General features: G+C 30.5%; 1 long non-coding RNA gene across 1 annotated transcript; it reads left to right on the top strand.

Annotated features, from left to right (window-relative positions):
* Positions 1–7831: 7831 nt before the first annotated feature.
* On the top strand, positions 7832–10099 carry LOC132066714 (uncharacterized). The gene is made up of 2 exons (XR_009416920.1): positions 7832–8482; positions 9105–10099. It is a non-coding gene; the product is annotated as an uncharacterized LOC132066714 (long non-coding RNA).
* Positions 10100–19951: the final 9852 nt, after the last annotated feature.

The raw sequence follows: 19951 nt of genomic DNA, 5'->3' as shown, positions 1-19951 counted from the left end.
CGTTTTTCTTTATTCTCCTCTTTCTCTGCCAACATCAACAATGGAACCGCAACTGCTGCCATAACACCCATCCAAACCCTTTAAATTTGTTTGTGTGAATTCTGATGTCATAGAATGAATTTACAAGGTTCTCTTTTTATAACCCCCAAATCCCACGCCCACTCGGAACCCTAATTCTACTCGGAAAAAGAAATTAGGGTTTTGAGACGGAGGGAGTATTACTTAAGCACGCCGCCTCTTTGTCAGTCTTTTATTTAAGTAGGAGTAACACTTTTTGGGCCAATACTTGTTCACTAAATTACCGCCTCTTTGTCAGTCTTTTATTTAAGTAGGAGTAACACTTTTTGGGCCTCAACTAAACATCAACCCATATTTTAAAAAAGTGTGAGCCCCAACTAAATACCAATCAATATTAAAAAAAAAAAAAGTGAAACCGCCATATCCAAACTCACAGAAAAAAAAAAAAAGTGAACCCCATATTAACAAAATCAAGCAATATTAAAGACAAAGAATCCCATATTAAAAAAAAATAATGTCAAAAAAAATGCATCTCATATTGAAAAATCAAACTATATTTATGTAATTTCTAAAGTATCTCATTAAATCAATAATGATGGATTTATTGTCGCATGTGTATCAATCCATTAGTGGGAGCAAATAAAATTATTGTACAACAACATACTTAAAATACTTATATATTAAAATAAGATAGAATTAATTACTTTTATAAATGTGAAAAGAGATTAATGTCATAAAAAAATATTAAATAGAGATCAAATAATTAATAAGGTAAATTAGTGAAATTATAATTCTAATTAAAAAAGATTGATCCCGCCCTCTCCCAACTCATAAAAAAAGTGAATCCCATATTTGAAAAAAAAAGCAATGTCAAAAAAAATACGTGCACCCCATATATTAAAAAATCAAACAATATTCATGTAATTCCTAAAGCATCCCCATCAAGACAATAATAGTAGATTCATTGCTACATGCGTATTAACCCATTAGTGGGAGTAAATGAAATTATTGCACAACAAAAAACATGGACCCCATATTATTATTTTTCTTCAAAAGGTTTAGTAGGGAAATACATACAATTTTCTTTCTTTTCTTATATTAGCCTGAGATCTAATCTAGATATATAATTGTTGTATTTGCTATTCCCCCATGTCATTTATTTGTTATGATTACTAAAATAAATATGCTTAAAATATTTATATTTTAAAATAATATAGAATTTAATTATTTTTTCATTTTTATTCTTACTCTAATAAATGTGAAAAGAGATTAATATCAAATGGAGATCAAATAATGAATAAGGTAAATTAGTCAAACTATAATTCTAATTCACGTTTTCTTAAAAAACCATGCAAAAGACAACATGACAAATAAAATAAACTAAACCGAGAATATTTACCAAAAATTAAAAAATAGCATTTCTTCGTTTAAATATAAAATCAATTTCTACTTTGTTTCGTTTCAAACATGTAAAACTAATTTAATAATTTGAATTAAAATTATGCAAATCAAAATTTGATAAAAAATAATAAGTATTTTACACCTTTAAATTAATCGAATTAAAATTGAAGTATCAATTGATGCTTAAAAGTCTTCTCTTTTAAAAAGTATTGATACGCCCAAATTACACCTGTAATATCATGAGTAAGCGGTCGTTGTCAAATATGTAACCAACAATGAGGTTGGGGTGAATCCCACAAGTGAATACAAGAAGACTACTTGATAAGTGTAACACCGACTATTAGTCTATATTTCAAGGGAAGGAAATATAATAAAAGTTTGATTGTAATTTGTTCATTAGAAACTGAGAATGATTATATGATGTAAACGGTTGTAAAATGGGACTAAGGTTGTGGTTTCAATGGAAAGTAATACGATTGGGTATCAATTCAACTTATTTATATGCACGAGTGCTTTAAGCCAAGGGTTACACAATTCTTGCCAAAAGTTTTCCAACCAAATCAGCAAATTTCATCCTAGACTTTTCCAAGCTCTAGGATGTTTTCTCTTAACAGAACACCCATATAACCTCAACTAGCTTTCCTATTCCTAGCTCAAGCTATTAGATGGATTTAATGACCCAGATTGTTGCTATTAACTCTTTTCCTAACCTCTACTTTCTTTCCAAGCAAAGTAATGGTATTAAGGCACAAGTAATGTTGTACACCATCACTAGACATTAAAGCTTGAAGAGTTAATAGAAAACACTACTGGCATATAAGCGTAGTATGAATCTGAAACCCAATCACATAACTAACACATTTGATCCCACAACCTTAGTTGAAAGATTAGCTACTAATATACATTAAAGGTAAAGCAATCAAATAAAATGAATTCATAAGTCTTACAAAAGTGTTGGAAGGAGAAGATGATAAAAGCCAAAAGGACTGTCTTAAATGCTTCACCAACCAACAATCAATGAACTCTACAAGAACTGATGCTAAAAACTGCAGAATAATCCAATCCAAAACCCTAGCAATCTATTTATAGCATGTCCAAAACGGGAATAATTTCCAGACAAAAATGCCCCTGTGCATAGGGTGCGAATCGCACTTTGTGTCGCAAGTGCAACATGCGAATCGCATGTTGCACCAAATTATCGCATGTTGTGTCGATCTTCAGTCATCTGTTGAGCAAAGATATGCGACACCATATGCGACTCGCATGTTGTGTCGCATGTGGTGTCGCATGTGGTTTCTTCGAAGCTTTAAGCTCGCCAATCTTTGCGCATCACATGCGATTCGCATGTAGCACCTGCGACTCGCATGTGATGCCTTTGTTCAGTTCAGCTGACTTTTTGCTTCCTTTTCCTTCATTTTGCTCCATTTTGCTTTAAGTTACTTCCGGCACATGTTATTCTGCAAATTGACACAAAAACACGAAAAACGACATCAAAAGTACTTGGGGATGTGCAAAAGACTAAGTAGTTGGTGTCGAATATCGCGTAATTTCACGACTCATCAAGTATTAATAAATTTTCGTAGCAAACACGAATATAATAAAGTTTTAGATGCGGAGCACAAAACCCATGCTTCGTGTATATATATATATTATCACTATCCAAATACAACTCCATATACATAGATATACTATAATCTAAAATATTGGGCCTATGCGCAGCACGGGCATAGACCATCTAGTAAACTATATAGAAGCACGAGTGGGATCATTTTTGGTCGTCCGTATTAAAAAATTGTAGGCCCTAAAAAAATTGTGGGCCCAATATATATTATTATTAAACAATAACTAATAATTAAAAAAAATTCCCCATATATATTAAACAACAACTAATATTAAAAAAAAAAATTGAGCCCCATATTAAACACCAACCAGTAATAAAAAAAAAAAAAAAAAAAGAGAAGCAAAAAAAGTGGATCTCATATTAACAAAATCAAGCAATATTAAAAAAAAAATGAATCTCATATTAAAAAAACAAACAATGTTAAAAAAAAGTGCTTAGAAAATCAAACAATTAAATCAATAATGATGGATTCATTGCCACATGCGTCTTAACGCATTAGAGGGAGCAAATGAAATTATTGTACAACAACATACTTAAAATACAAAAGTACTTAGAAAATCAAACAATTAAATCAATAATGATGGATTTATTGCCCCATATTAAACACCAACCAATAATAAAAAAAAAAAAAAAGAGAAGAAAAAAAGTGGATCCCATATTAATAAAATCAAGCAATATTAAAAAAAAAAGTGAATCCCATATTAAAAAAATAAACAATGTTAAAAAAAAAGTGCTTAGAAAATCAAACAATTAAATCAATAATGATGGATTCATTGCCACATGCGTATCAACCCATTAGAGGGAACAAATAAAATTATTGTACAGCAACATACTCAAAATACAAAAGTGCTTAGAAAATCAAACAATTAAATCAATAATAATGGATTTATTGCCACATGCCTATCAACCTATTAGTGGGAGCAAATGAAATTATTGTACAGCCAGTAATAAAAAAAAAAAAAAGTGGAATCCTCCACATCCAAACTCACGGGGAAAAAAAAAAGTGGATCCCATATTAAAAAAACAAACAATGTTAAAAAGAAAAAAGTGCTTAGAAAATCAAACAATTAAATCAATAATGATTGATTCATTGCCACATGCGTGTTAACCCATTAGAGGGAGCAAATGAAATTATTATACAAAGAACATACTTAAAATACAAAAGTGCTTAGAAAATCAAACAATTAAATCAATAATGATGGATTCATTGTCACATGCGTATCAACCTATTAGCGGGAGCAAATGAAATTATTGTACAGCAACATATTTAAAATACTTATATATTAAAATAAGATAGAATTTAATTATTTTTTATTTTTTTCCTTGCTCTAATAAATGTGAAAAGAGATTAATGTGATAAAAGAAAAAATAATATTAAATGGAGATCAAATAATTAATAAGGTAAATTAGTGAAATTATAATTCTAATTGACGTTTCCTTAAAAAATCGAGTAAAAAATAACATGACAAGTAAAATGAGTTAAACAAAAAAGGCCACAAAAAAAAGTGGACCCCATATTAACAAAATCAAGCAATATTAAAAAACCGTGTGAAAAATAATATGACAAGTAAAATGAGTTAAACAAAAAATATTTACAGTTTCTACTTAAATATTTACAGTTTCTACTTTGTTTCATTTTAAACATGTAAAATTAATATAATAATTTGAATTAGAATTATCCAAATCAAAATTTGATAAAAAAAATTATATCTATTACTTTACTATTACTGCTATATAGAAGAGCCGGTTTATAGAGGCAAGATAGTCGTCCGTGTTCGGCCCTACTTTTTTATTTAAGGGCAAAAAAATCCTTTGTGGTCCCACCCACTTTTTTATTTAAGGACAAAAAAATGACTTTTTATACTTTATATTACCAACTCTTCTAAAAAGTAGATAGAAATACTTTATTATATTTCTATTTTTCTACTATATAGAAGCATCGGTTTACCCATGTTTCGTCTTCAGTCACTCTTAAAATAAAAAAAAAGGGAGGGTGGACCCTACCCTCTCCAAACTCATGAAAAAAAGTGGACCCCACCCTCTCCGAACTCATAAAAAAAAAGTGGACCCCATATTAAAAAAAAAAGGCAACGTCAAAAAAAAAAAAAAAAAAAACGTGCACCCCATATATTAAAAAATTAAATAATATTCATGTAATTAAAAGATCCCCATCAAGTCAATAATAGTGGATTCATTGCCACATGCATATTAACCCATTAGTGGGAGCAAATGAAATTATTGCACAACAAAAAACATGGACCCCATATTATTACTTTTCTTAAAAAAATTTAATTGCTGTATTTGCTATTCCGCCATGTCATTTATTTGTTATGTTTACTAAACTAAATATACTTAAAATATACATATTTAAAAAATAAAATACAATTTAATTATTTTTTTATTTTTATTCTTACTCTAATAAATGTGAAAATAGATTAATATCAAATGAATAATTCTAATTCACATTTCCTTAAAAAACTATGCAAAAGACAACATGACAAGTAAAATGAGCTAAACCGAGAATATTTACCAAAAATTAAAAAATAGCATTTCTTCGTTTAAATGAAAAATCAATTTCTACTTTGTTTCGTTTTAAACATGTAAAATTAATTTAATAATTTGAATTAAAATTATCCAAATCAAAAGTTGATAAAAAATAATAAGTATTTTAATCTTTAAATTAATCGAATTAAAATTGAAAGTATCAACTGATGCTTAAATATTGTTATTATTTTATCTCAAAGAGAGGAAAGTAGTTTTCTTTTAAACAAGTCTTCTCTTTTAAAAGTATTAATAAATTTTGTAGCAAACACGAATATAATAAAGTTTTAGATACAGAACACAAACTATAATGTTATATTAATCGTATTTGGAACATAGTGTGTGTGTGTGTATATATATATATATATATATTATCACTATCTAAACACAACTACATATACATAGATACACTATAATCAGAAGTGTTGGACCCGTGCGCAGCACGGGCATAGGCCATCTAGTTTAAGTAGGAGTAACACTTTTTGGGCCAATACTTGTCAACTAAATTATACAGTGATTACTTTACTAACAGTACAAAATATATTGGTGCCAATTTATTTATGTTTTATAGTATAATAAAATTATATTTACTATGACAATCTATCTATATAGAATACGAGAGGTAAAAGAAGAATATAACGATAAGTATCATCACCACAAAAATTAGCATTTAAAAATATAAAAAAAAATTGCAACTATCAAATAAAAACTACGAGGAGCAAATTACTTAACAAAATTAAAAAAATTTAAAAAAAAACTGCAAGGGAAAAAAGGCAACGAATGTATCAGCAAAATAAAAAAATTAAAATAACTCCACAACATATTGTCAAAAAAAAAAAAAAAAAAAAGAAGAGCCCCACATTTGCAAATTTTTTAGATAACTGCAATGGGATAGTTATTGACATCACGCGCAGAGGCCCTTTCTCTCTCATTTCTCCCTTTCTTTTTCCTTCACACTTACGGTTTCCTTGCCGCTTCAAATCTCTACCTACATTCCAAGTCCTTTTCCACTGGCATCCAAGCTCCAGTTTGCCTAGGTAAGTTGCCCAATTTTATTTCGGGTTGTTGCATCTCATTCACACACATGCATAAATAATACATACATGTTTGTTTATGAATTTGTGGGACTAAGACAGATTTCGAGGATTCAATGAGCTATTTGAAGGTTTGTTATGGGATGAAATTGGTTACTTATTTGTTTGCTTTCAAGGGTGGAGGTCTTCTTTATTTTGCACATATGGTATTTGATGAAAGTCCTGTTCAAACTCTAAAAAAAATGGTGGCCAAAAAGGAATTGGTGAAGACTGTTGTACCTGTTGAGGTCGCGGCACCCCCGAGGAACTAAAGGAAGATCACACCTAAGCCAGTTGCTCCTACAACCGACCAAATTTTAGCAATTAAGATCCAATAGAATATGTTCTTTCTTAGTCATTCTTCATTCTTCCTCTTTGAATGCCTTTTAACGATTAAGATAGTGGAAGAGATTGTTTGGACATGTCTATATGGCGAGGGCATTTGGTGGTATGAAGTAAGGATAGGACGACCAACGTGTTAACTGTCGATGTAAAATGTCAGTCTAAACATCGACTATTTCTTTGCCAGAATCAACGTCTGGTAAATGTGATGCAGTAGATAGAAAAAGCTTCAACTACAGTATGTATCTATTTTCTACGATAATATATCATCGGAAATTGACCATGATATAACTTCGCAGCATTTTTTGGTATGTGCACAAGCAGAACATATTTTGCAGAATGCTGTAACTCATTAGTGATCCAAACAGAGTACAAAGTTAGAGTTAGAATTGAATTGTACAAAAAATTTCAAGTATTCTTGAACGATTATCGGGTTGGCTAAGATCTTTGGAAAAACGACCGTTTAGAAATTCTGGGAGAAGACATCGACAGCAAAATATTTAAGCAAGAGATTTTTATTTCATTTTAAAAATATATGTTGCTTTGTTTGGTTGATAGTTTTTAAATTGTAGAGCTATAGAGTAATGAGTTGATGAAACTTGAAAGAATTGAAAAGATAACTGCAAATTGCTATGGATGAAATATCTGTAGTCTATTTGTTGTGCTTGGAAGATCTATTATCGATTCCTTTTTTTGTTTTGTAAAAAACTGGTAGTTACGGGTAATACTTCCATGCGACTTCTAAATTTAGTATTTCAATTATACAAAATATTTAAGTTGCTAATTTTTCGATATTGATTAAGTTTTAGGAACGACTTTGCGTGAAGTCTCTTAAATTTCCAATTAAAAGTAGATCTCGAGAGTGTTGGACTAAAATTGAGATTAGTGAACAAGTTGAATGGTTAAGCACTTTCTGAAAAGTCACATGGCATAGTAACATAATTCTTTTGAGGAAGGTTTTGCAACAAAAATTTTAAAGCCATAGTAGTGTTATATGCAATATGTTTTTTCAGAGGACTAATGAGCATAACAAATTTGTGCTGGGTTCATTTGGAGTTTTTGGAGTTTTGGGATCAACCTTTTATGATATGATGGAGAACCTTTGGGTTCTCTTTGAATGGTGAACACCCTGTCCCAGTATATACTAGGTTGGGATGGTTTTCTGGTAATGATTTTACATGGACCTAAAATAAATGATCAAGCAGATCTTGTGGTGACGGTTTACTTTTTTTACTATGCATTTTGCCTAACTACTCTTTTATTTGCTTTATTTTACACACTTTGAATTATCTATTGATAAGTAATCCTACAATGAAGAACCCCTACCTTTTGATTTGCTTCATTATTATTTGCTGGACTCATCAACTGGTAATGATTTGATGCAGGATAAAAAAGCATTTTGTGGTGGTGATGATTATTCATAAAGTAAAGCAGGATGGCTACGCTGATTTGAAACTTCTTCATCGCCTCATTATTTTAGATACAGGTAAAGTGACGTGACATTTTCTTTTAAGTTACTTCAACTATGTTTTGTCTTAACATTTGCTTATGAGACGTTCAGCTTTCCTGCTGTCTTTTTTTTTTTTTTTCTTCGAAGTTTAAAAGCTTTCCTACAATGGCCAATGGGGCGATTTTTAAGGATGAAGAAGAATTGATGAAGCAGAGCTTGAGTTGAAGCTTGTGTTGCATTGTTAAAAATGGAGTCTTTTTCTTCTATTTCTTTATATTACTCTCGCTCTGTTTCCATTCGTGTGAGGTGGAGGTAGCTCTTTCTGCTGCTTTCTTTACACAGCTGCCTGTGCAAATTGTGCTATACCATCAAACCTCTCTTCTCTCTATAATAACATCAGTTGTTCCAAATTTCCAATGTTTTTTGTTGTTATAGAGAACATGTAATATAACATAACATGAAAGATCAGCAGAGAATTTCACAGAAAACATGGTTGTTATAGTGAACTGTTATTATAGAGGAGGGTTGTAAAGAGGTCTGACTATAGACTGTATATATATCATTCTCAATTCGTCACTTATATATATATAAATTGCACTAGATTTATGTGGTAATTCATTGATCTGGTGACCATAATATTTCTTCACAAAACCTGCAGAACTACTCATCAATTATCATTGTTCACCTCGAGGTCATTGATGGAAGGCCTGGAACAAGGTCAGTCGAGTCATTCGTGGTGGATGTTCCAGATGGGAATACAAAGGATGAAACATGTTACTTCGTCGATGTCCTCATCCGGTGTAACCTCAAATCACTAGCTGATGTGCTTCCTTTTTCATTGTCTGCAAGGCACCTCAGTTTGTAAAATGCAACTGGCTATTTCATAATGTGAAGAATCAACCATGCTATTTGTGGCTGTGTGAATGTATCGAGCTTAGGTTGCAAATATCTATGCTCATTATTGTGATTATGACACTATAAGCTTGTGTATCCTTAAATTTGGTGCGTTAATGAGTACTAGAAACAGTATTGGTAAATTAAAAATAGTGTGCCTTGCTTTTTGTTGTATATTTCACTATCCCTATTCTTTCTGGATATTGTATTATCTCCTCTGCATCACACTCTATCTATGTAACTTCCCTTTGGCATAATTTCTTCTTAAGAAATCATGCAGTGCTTGAACACCAAAAGAAAAAACCTTAAAAGAGACACCTAAAGGTGTGGTATAGCGGTCAATGAAGATGATTAAGAATCGCGGGAGATCAGGATTTCAGAAGAGGCAAAAATTATTAAGTGATTTTTTTCTATCCATTGAATTACAATTCAGTTAATGTCCTCAAACAAATCTCGACCACGCATCACACGGGTATGTATACTAGTAAGTTATTAAACTAACAGTGGGCTAAACAGCATTAAACTGGCTAGGTTTCCATTGCGATGCTTCCATGGATGAGAGGAGAGGGGAAATGGCAGCGGCGATGTGGTAGATTCCGGTGGCGGAGAACGGCGGTGGATTCGGCCATAAGATTGTTGAAATTAGTTTTTCTTTTTTCATTGTTGAAATAGTTGTCAGAATAAATAATACTGTAAGAGGTTAAGCTTTGTATTTTTAAAGATCAAATTAATGCTAAACTCTAATAATTGGATAAGGAATTACTTTTGCTTTTCTACTGTGTCACTCAAAAGTAATGAGATGTCACTCAAAAGTAATGAGAGTTCACATTTGTGCGGCTAAGTCCAATTTAAACACTTTGATCTTTAATTAATTTTCTTAATTGTCAATAATGAAGCATCCATATGATCGTTGCACTTTTTGTCCTTCGTAAATGGAACAAGAAAAATAAAAAGTAACTATTGTAACCGGTCGAGGTGCTAAATATGCTACCATTCTCTCAGACCACGCATCGCGCGGGTACATATACTAGTATATATTAGAAAGAGGATTAGTCTTAGGACAAATATTAGTTAATAGTAGTCAGTTATGATTTTTGAATTTAAGTTTAAAATTTAAACTAGAAAATTCAAACCAAAAAAAATTGTGAATAACTAATCAGTTTGTGAATGCTCTCGGAAATTTAAAAATTTGCATAGTTTTAGCATTAAGTTTTAAAGATTAAAAAATAGATTCAACTTCCTTGACATTAGGAATCAAAACCGTCCGTGATATAAGGAATAGACATTTACACAATTTTTTATGTAGAGACAGAGATAAAAAGGGTCATGCTCCAAAATATTAGAGCCAAGCAAACCAGCAATCATATAGTGGGGTGAGCACATTCTACATGTTGCTATTGTTGTTTTTTCTTTTCAAATACATATTTGTTATAAAATACAATACAAATTGGGAGTGAAACAAGAGAATTAGGAAGAAAGCTTGAAGAAAGATTTTATTGCCATAATTTTGATGTATTAATTGGGAGATAAAACCTTCCTATTTATAGGAAGAGAAGTTTTTGGTCACCAAGTAACTAGTTAGATTCTAACTAGACTAGTCCAATAGTAACTATAGTTATTACTCAATTACATTGGTCTCCAACCAAACCTTGCTCTCCAAGTATAAATAAATACATATTTTACAATACATGACATTCACTTATAATATTATTTACAACAATATTGCTATTGTGTATTTATTTTGCTCATTTGGTTACTTGAAGAAAATAAATTTTAAATTGAGAAATTATTTATGTCTTCATAGTAGCACGCTATTTAACTCTTCCACAAAATGGGGTGATGTGATCCCTCACGGTTGAGAGGGGTTATTTTCTATCTTTTTTGTTTCTTGTTTTTTGTTTTGTGGTTATGCATCTAAATATATTTTGAATTCAATTTAGATTGAAAGTGGTTACTTTTTTGAATTTGAAAATTAAAAGTGGTTACTTTGTATTGCTCATCCACGTACACTTTATGTCTACACACTCATAAATCTAATGAAAAGAATGAATCTCTTCTTCTTTTGGTTATGTTATTTGCTGAATTGTTTTCGTTCTTTACATTTGTATCTCTCTCTCTTTTTTTTCTTTTTTTTGATGGGCACATTATTAGATGGCTAGCTCAAGAAAACGTGGATATAGCCTCAGATAAAGAAGTGAAACTACAAGAAGTGGAAGAAGAAGAATCGAAGCAGAAGAATAGTATCTATTAAAGTGATCGGAGAATGAAAATAATGAAAGGTAAAATAGACATTCCATAAAAAAAAAAAAAAAAAGGGCAGCCCGGTGCACTAAGCTCCCGCTATGTGCGGGGTCCGGGGAAGGGCCGGACCACAAGGGTCTATTGTACGCAGCCTTACCTTGCATTTCTGCAAGAGACTGTTTCCACGGCTCGAACCCGTGACCTCCTAATCACATGGGAGCAACTTTACCAGTTACGCCAAGGCTCCCCTTCAAAATAGACATTCCATAAAAATAAAAAATAAAAAACATGAGAATGACAGTTGTTTAATGTTGGAGATAGACTTTGTTCTTCTTCAAAATGTTGAAAAGACAGTAAATAATTTTTTTTTAGATTACAGAACTCCATTTAAACTTATGTTAAGATTTTCTTTGAAGTACGCGTTTTGAATAAGACTAGAACATATATTATCTTATTTAAAAGAACCATATTTGCGGATGAGAAGTTCATTTTTAAGTGGTTAAGGTAAGTCATTACTTTCTTTGTAACAACTTGAACTGATGTAGTAGTTATACACAATGTTTAATTAATTATTATTTGTTTTATCTCGAAATGTTTAACGAATTTGACTATTTCAAAATTAGTTAATGGCAGAGCTTAAGAGTTTTATCCATGTACGATAACAAGACATAAAAAGTGCAAACCCTCCATACTCAAATCGTTTCAAACTTTGTGATGATGCTACTACCTCACAAGATGATCCAAGTGATGAGTCGTGAAATTACGCGATATTCGATGCTAATTCCTTAAGTTTTTGTGACTCTTTAAGCACTTTTGTTGTTACTTTTTGTGTTTTTATGTTGTTTTGTAGGAAAAGATGCCCGGAGAGCATAAAAGAGCAAAATAGATCAAAATGGACCAAAATGGAACAAAATAGAGCAAAAAGCCAGCTGAACTGAACAAGGGCATCACATGCGAGTCGCATGTACTACATGCGAATCGCATGTGATGCAGCATCTGCTGACAGAAAGAGGCCAAAGAAGAAACCATGTGTGACACCACATGCGACACAACATGCGAGTCGCATGTTTCACATGCGAGTCGCATATGGTGTCGCATATGCTGCACAACAGATGACTGAAGATGCCACACATGCGATGATGTGGTGCAACATGCGATTCGCATGTTGCACTTGCGACACCAAGTGCGATTCGCACCTGATGCACAGGGGCATTTTTGTCTGGAAATTGTTCCCGTTTTGGACATGCTATAAATACTCTTTTAGGGTTTGTAATAGATTATTTTTGGCCATTTTCTTACAAGTTTGGAGGCTAGGTTTTTCTACACTTTGGAGGAGAAGATTGGAAGCACTTCAATGAGATATTTCTTAATCCTTTCTTCAATTCCTTGTTTTGTATTATATATCTAAGTGTGTAGTATTTACTTTCTTCACTTGAATCTTGTTTATGGAAATATTCTTTGATTAAAGTGTTGGATTGAAACTCTTGTTTTGCTTATGTATTGAATGATTTTTATTGCTATTGAAGTGGGTCTTTGTTGATTTAATTAATCTCGTTCTTGAATGTTTCCAAAGGGATTAGCTAACCCTAGGACTCACCCATTTACTTAGATTGAGCTCGGAAGAGGAAATCTAGGTTGGGAAAGATTGATTAACAAGAATTTGGGTCATTAAATCCATCTAATAACTTGAGCTCGGTGAGGATAGTTACTTGAGGTTAAATTGATTGTGCCTAATATCACACTCTAAGGCTTGGAAAAGCTTAGAGTGAAATTCATTGATTTGGTTGGAAGACTTTCAATGAGATTTTAGATATCATTATCTATCAACACAAACCCGCTCTTAGTTGTAATATCGTGAAATACATTGGATCGTTACTTGAGTGTAATTTCCTTGTATCCAAACTTGTGTCTATTGATCATTTTACTTGCTTTCTAGGTTAGTTTACATTTCCGAATTAGTTATAATCTTTCTCAAAAACCCAAAATATTATCTATCGTTTGGCTTTAGCTTAGTTAGTGAAAATTCCATACTTTTCTTAATCGCCTATATATTGTTCTCTGTGGGATTCGACCCCGACTCATAGTTGGGTAAATATATTGCATACGACCGTGTACACTTTCTCTTTGAGGAGTGTATTTGGACGTTATCACCAAGATACTATCGTGAGTTTATCAACTGTGTTAATAACAAGTCATGTCTTAATTGATAGGACAATACTGAAGAGTTATTTTTTTGTTTCATTTATTTTAAGAAATTGCATAATACTAATATTTATGAATTAGGAAAATTGCTGGTCTACAAACATATAAACTGAGCATGACACACATCACACATATGTATATAAATATTTATAATTCTAATATTATTATTTGGTGTGGATTCAATGAGTTAGATTTTGTTTAGTATCATTAATTTGTAGTTGTTAACCGTTGCGAGAAAAATCAAGGCACCCGTGCTTTTATTGCCCAAATCGAAGATGCAAATGGTAACATTCATCAAAACACCTTAACCGCTGATTGTGATCACAAAATTGGCTTGAATGAAGTTTACAATGACAAAACTGACAGAAACCTGTAGTTAAATTTTGCTCTAAGTGCAGTAAATTGTTTTAGAAGGTTTTGTTTGTATTTGGACCATTATAAGCTAAATGATTGGATATATATCCATGATTTATGGAGTTAGTTATATGTATAGAAACTTAAGAATCTTTTTCTTAGGAAGTACAACCTTAATTTTCTACAAAAAGGAGTGTCATTTTCTTCAAAAGGTTTTTAGCTTCAAAAGGAATGCTCCTAATTTGACCGTGTAGCAGTTAACTCATACTTAATTCAATGACTAATAATTGCGGATAATATGTTAAGAAGGGTAGTTTTATCTCAAGTCAAAGTTACACAAGAAACTTTTCTTTCCCCTTTTCCTTTTCCTGTGAGAAGTCGATTTGGCTTAGAAATGAACGAAAAAAAAAAAAAACGAAAAAAAAAAAAAGTGAAGGTTCCTGTAGGATGCCTCCTTATTCAGGAAGGAAACCAGATAGAAATATAGAATGATGAACCAAATTGAAATTGGATTCTTTTGTCAATTTCGGAAACAACCTCCTTATCTTCTGAGATAAGAGTAAGGTTTGCGTACACTTTATTCCCCAGGTTCCATATTGTGGGATTTCATTTGGGTATGTTGTTGTTGTTGTCAATTCCTGGCCAGTGAACAGTCACAAGGTCAGATTAAGGTTTGCGTACACTTTACTCTCCAGCTCTCATATTGTAGGATTTCATTTGGGTATGTTGTTGTTGTCAATTCCTGGCAAGTAAACAGTCACAAGGTCGGTAAAACCTATATAAATTCGTTAATTTCCTATTTGTACTTTGTTCAACAGTATGGTGATTGGATATTCTTCCCAAATGACTACATACAAGATCTGCTAAATTTTTTCTATCATTTGATTGGCTAAAAGATGAATTGTTAAGCCATTCAGGTTTAATGGTATTGTCTTTGCTTGATGTAAACCGATTGTGTTTATTCAATTGAGTAACGTCAGTTACTTGAAAAGGAAAACGAGAGACCCTCCGAGAATTCTATTTGCTTCATCTGAATTTTTTTTATTTTTTATTTTTCCTTCTGTGAATTTAATGTTAACCTTCTTTCTTTGTATTCTTTAGGAGTTTAAAAATGTATTTTTTTTTCTAATATAAGCAAATACTATTAATGTAATGTATCAGATTGTGAGCTAGAAAAAATTCCAAGAGTTTTTCATAAATTCGTTTGAATCAATATGTTTAGACTCGGTGACATCACTAGCTTAACTTTTTGGATTACTTTATGAGATGGTATTATATTTGAGTTTCATTTTTTGGATATTTGACAATATTTTCTGATACAGTGGGCAGGAAGTACGAAACCGACGATGGCTTCTATTATTACTAGATAGCCTATGCCCGTGCTGCGCACGGGCCTAACACTTTGGATTATAATGTATCTATGTGTATGTAATTGTGTTTGAAATATATATATATATATATATACTATGTTCAAAACACGATTAATATAACATTTTAGTTTGTACTCCGTATCTAAAACTTTATTATATTCGTGTTTGCTACGAATACAAAGTGGGCAAAAATTTATTAATACTTTTTAAAAGAGAAGACTTGTATAAAAGAAAACTATTTTCCTCTCTTTGAGATAAAACAATAGCAATATTTAAGCATCAGTTGATACTTTCAATTTTAATTCGATTAATTTAAAGGTGTAAAATACTTATTATTTTTTATCAAATTTTAATTTGGATAATTCTAATTCAAATTATTAAATTAATTTTACATGTTTAAAATGAAACAAAGTAGAAATTGATTTTCTAATTAAACGAAGAAATACTATTTTTTAATTTTTGGTAAATATTCTCGGTTTAGCTCATTTTACTTGTCATGTTGTCTTTTGCATGGTTTTTTAAGGAAACGTTAATTAGAATTATAATTCGACTAATTTATCTTATTCATTATTTGATCTCCATTTGATATTAATCTCTTTTCACATTTATTAGAGTAAGAATAAAAATGAAAAAGTAATTAAATTCTATCTTATTTTAAAATATAAATATTTTAAGTATATTTATTTTAGTAAACACAACAAATAAATGACATGGCGGAATAGCAAATACAACAATTAAATATCTAGATTAGATCTCAAGCTAATATAATAAAAGAAAGGAAATTGTATGTATTTTGGCTACTTAACCTTTTGAAGAAAAGCAATAATTTGGGGTTCATATTTTTTGCTGTACAATAATTTCATTTGCTCCCACGAATGGGTTGATACGCATGTGGCAATGAATCCACTATTATTAACTTGATGAGGATACTTTGGTAATTACATGAATATTGTTTGATTTTTTAATATATGGGGTGCACGTTTTTTTTTTTTGACATTGCTTTTTTTTTAATATGGGTCTACTTTTTTTTTCATGAGTTTGGAGAGGGTGGGGTCCACTTTTTTTTTTTTTTTTTTTTTTTTTTTAATATTTGCTTGGTGTTTTTAGTATGGGATCCACCTTATTTTTTTTTAAGAGTGACTGATGACGAAGCATGGGTAAACCGATGCTTCTATATAGTAGAAAAATAGAAATATAATAAAGTATTTCTATCTACTTTTTAGAAGAGTTGGTAATATAAAGTATAAAATGTCATTTTTTTTGCTCTTAAATAAAAAAGTGGGACCAAAGGACGGACGACGATGTTGCTTATAAACCGGCTTTTATATATATATATATATATATATATATATATATATATATATATATATATATATATATATATATATATATATGTTCAAAATACTATTAATATAACATTATAGTTTGTGCTCCGCATCCAAAACTTTATTATAAGTAGTGTTTAGCTAAAATACAAAGTTGGCAAAAATTTATTAATACTTTTTAAAAGAGAAGACTTATTTAAAAGAAAATTATTTTCCTCTCTTTGAGATAAAACAATAGCAATATTTAAGCATCAGTTGATACTTTGAATTTTAATTCGATTAATTTAAAGGTGTAAAATATTCTATTGTTAATGTATGTAGATTGGGCCTAAACAATACTTATTAACTTTTTATCAAATTTTTATTTGGATAATTCTAATTCAAATTATTATATTAATTTTACATGTTTAAAATGAAACAAAGTAGAAATTTAATTTTCTATTTAAGTGAAGAACTGTTATTTTTTAATTTTTGGTAAATATTTTTGGTTTAACTCATTTTACTTGTCATGTTGTCTTTTGCACGGTTTTTTAAGGAAACGTCAATTAGAATTAGAATTTCACTAATTTACCTTATTAATTATTTGATCTCCATTTAATATTATTTTTACTTTTATGACATTAATCTGTTTTTACATTTATTAGAGTAAGATAAAAATGAAAAAGTAATTAAATTCTATCTTATTTTAAAATATAAGTATTTTAAGTATATTTATTTTAGTAAACATAACAAATGAATAACATGGCGGAATAGCAAATACAACAGTTCAATATATAGATTACATCTCAGGCTAATATAAAAAAAAATTGTATGGTTTAGCTACTTAATCTTTTGAAGAAAAGCAATAATATGAGGTCCATGTTTTTTGCTGTACAGCAATTTATTTGCTCCTACTAATGGGTTGCTACGCATGTGACAATGAATCAATCATTAAACGATTTAATGAGATGCTTTGCAAAATACATGAATATTGTTTGATTTTTTAATATGGGTGCACTTTTTTTTTATATTGTTTGTTTTTTTAATATGGGATTCACTTTTTTTTTTATTTTGTTAATATGGGGTGCACTTTTTTTTTCCGTAAGTTTGGAGATAGTGGGTTCCACTTTTTTTTCTTCTTATTTTTTTATGGACGACGGACAACACCCATGCTTCTATACAGTTAAAATGGCAGAATGCTTTTTTGCTTCATTTGAATTTTTCTTTTATTTTCCAATGTAGAATTTATGTTTATTAACCTCTCTTTTTTTTTCTTTTTCTTTTTTGTTGTGTATTCTTTAGTGCTGTGTACTTTCAAGCATTCAAGAACAATACCTATTCAATGTATCAGATACTGTAAGCGAGCCAACAATTCACAAATCTTTTGTGTACTCATGTGAGGTTAAATATGTTGACACTCAACAATTCCAGTGGCTAGGGTAACTTCTTTTTGGATTACTTTATGAAAATTATACTTATTTGAGTTCCATTGTTTTTGACATTTGACAATTTACAAAAGAAAAAAAACTCCTAATAATGTACCACTTTATTATATCGTAACAATCAAATTGGTTAAACTTGAAATTTAATATATTTTGACATGACGATTAATATATATATGATATTCGGATTTACCAAAATATTACTTAGGACTTTAATTTCTAATGAGCATACTCAGCAGTGTTTGAATAAAATATGAGCAAAGTTACTTTAAAAAAAAAAAAAAAAAAAGAAAGAAAGAAAAAAGAAGTAAGGGTGCTTGTATGATTTTCACGCTCAAACTTCAATATATTTTGACATGACGATTAATATATTTATGATATTCAGATTTTAGAAAAGTATTACTTAGGACTTTAATTTCACGCGGGCGGTGTTTGAATAAAATACGAGCAAGATTACTTAAAAAAAAAAAAAAAAAAAAAAAGAAGAAGAAGAAGAAGTAAGAGTGCTCGTAGGATTTTCACCCTCAAATTTTCCTTTAAAAATCAAACTCCCCCCTCAGCTTTGAACAATAGTCATTCTCCCCCTCCCAACCCACGCCCCAACCCCCTCCCCCTCTCTCTTTTTCCTAATTGATTTTTTAAATTCCTATTTTACCGTTACATTATCAACTTGTCTTTTTTTCTTTTACTTCTTTAAAATCACCATATTTTTTTTATCTCTTTCCTGTATAGATAAATATTATTTTCGAGACGGGGAAAGAAAAGTGAGAAATACTAGTTGAGTATAACTTAATGTTGTTCTATAATGAAATAAATGAGAAAAAATAATTTTCTTAAATTATAATCAAAATTCTGATATCTATTTATACAAGTAAAATAACATGTAATAATAACTATATAAATATATTTCAATACAAGTAATACAAAATAATTAATAAAAATAGAGGTACATTCTATAACAAATTCCTAAAAGACTATCTATTTATATTATAAATGAATTTTAAATTATAATTTAATATATTACATTAATGACAACCAAAAGTAGTTTATATATACGACAATAGAGAATAAGAGAGAAGTGAAACTTAAATATGCATATATAATATATGTAAAACTAACATGTAATATGTGAGTGCGTGTCACGACCTATTTTCACTAAGTCGTGCGGGCACCTACCTTTCCCACCTCGGTAGGCGAACCCTTATTCCAACAATCAAAAATATATAAATAAAGTCAAGAAGATAAAATAACGTAAGTCTCACGATAATAATACAAAGAAATATAGAAATAATGAGAATCCAACCCCAAGATGTCGGGTCGGTCATACAAGAGCATCTAACTAAATACTATAAGTCCGAATCATAATAATACATAGTAGCCTAAAAGATCATGTCCCGAATGAAACAAGACATAAGGATAAAAAAGAGTCATCGACATCGATCGTCCTCATGCTCATCCCGAAGGACTCGAATCGAAATCCTCGAATATTAGCCACGAAGAGTAGAAATCGATCTCGAAGCCGGTACTCGCATTCATAAAAGAATGCAACAAGTGTAGGTCGATTACAAACAACGAGTAATGGTAGGTATCATAGGCCGACTAAGACTAGATAACGTATATAAAGACAACAAGCAAGAAAAACATAATAACCAACAAGTACAAGTCAATATGAATCCATATCCACAGAACAAGTCATCT

Source organism: Lycium ferocissimum, chromosome 8 (assembly GCF_029784015.1).
Source record: "Lycium ferocissimum isolate CSIRO_LF1 chromosome 8, AGI_CSIRO_Lferr_CH_V1, whole genome shotgun sequence".
Lineage (NCBI taxonomy): Eukaryota > Viridiplantae > Streptophyta > Magnoliopsida > Solanales > Solanaceae > Lycium > Lycium ferocissimum.
This window is presented reverse-complemented; position numbering and strand designations above follow the sequence as displayed.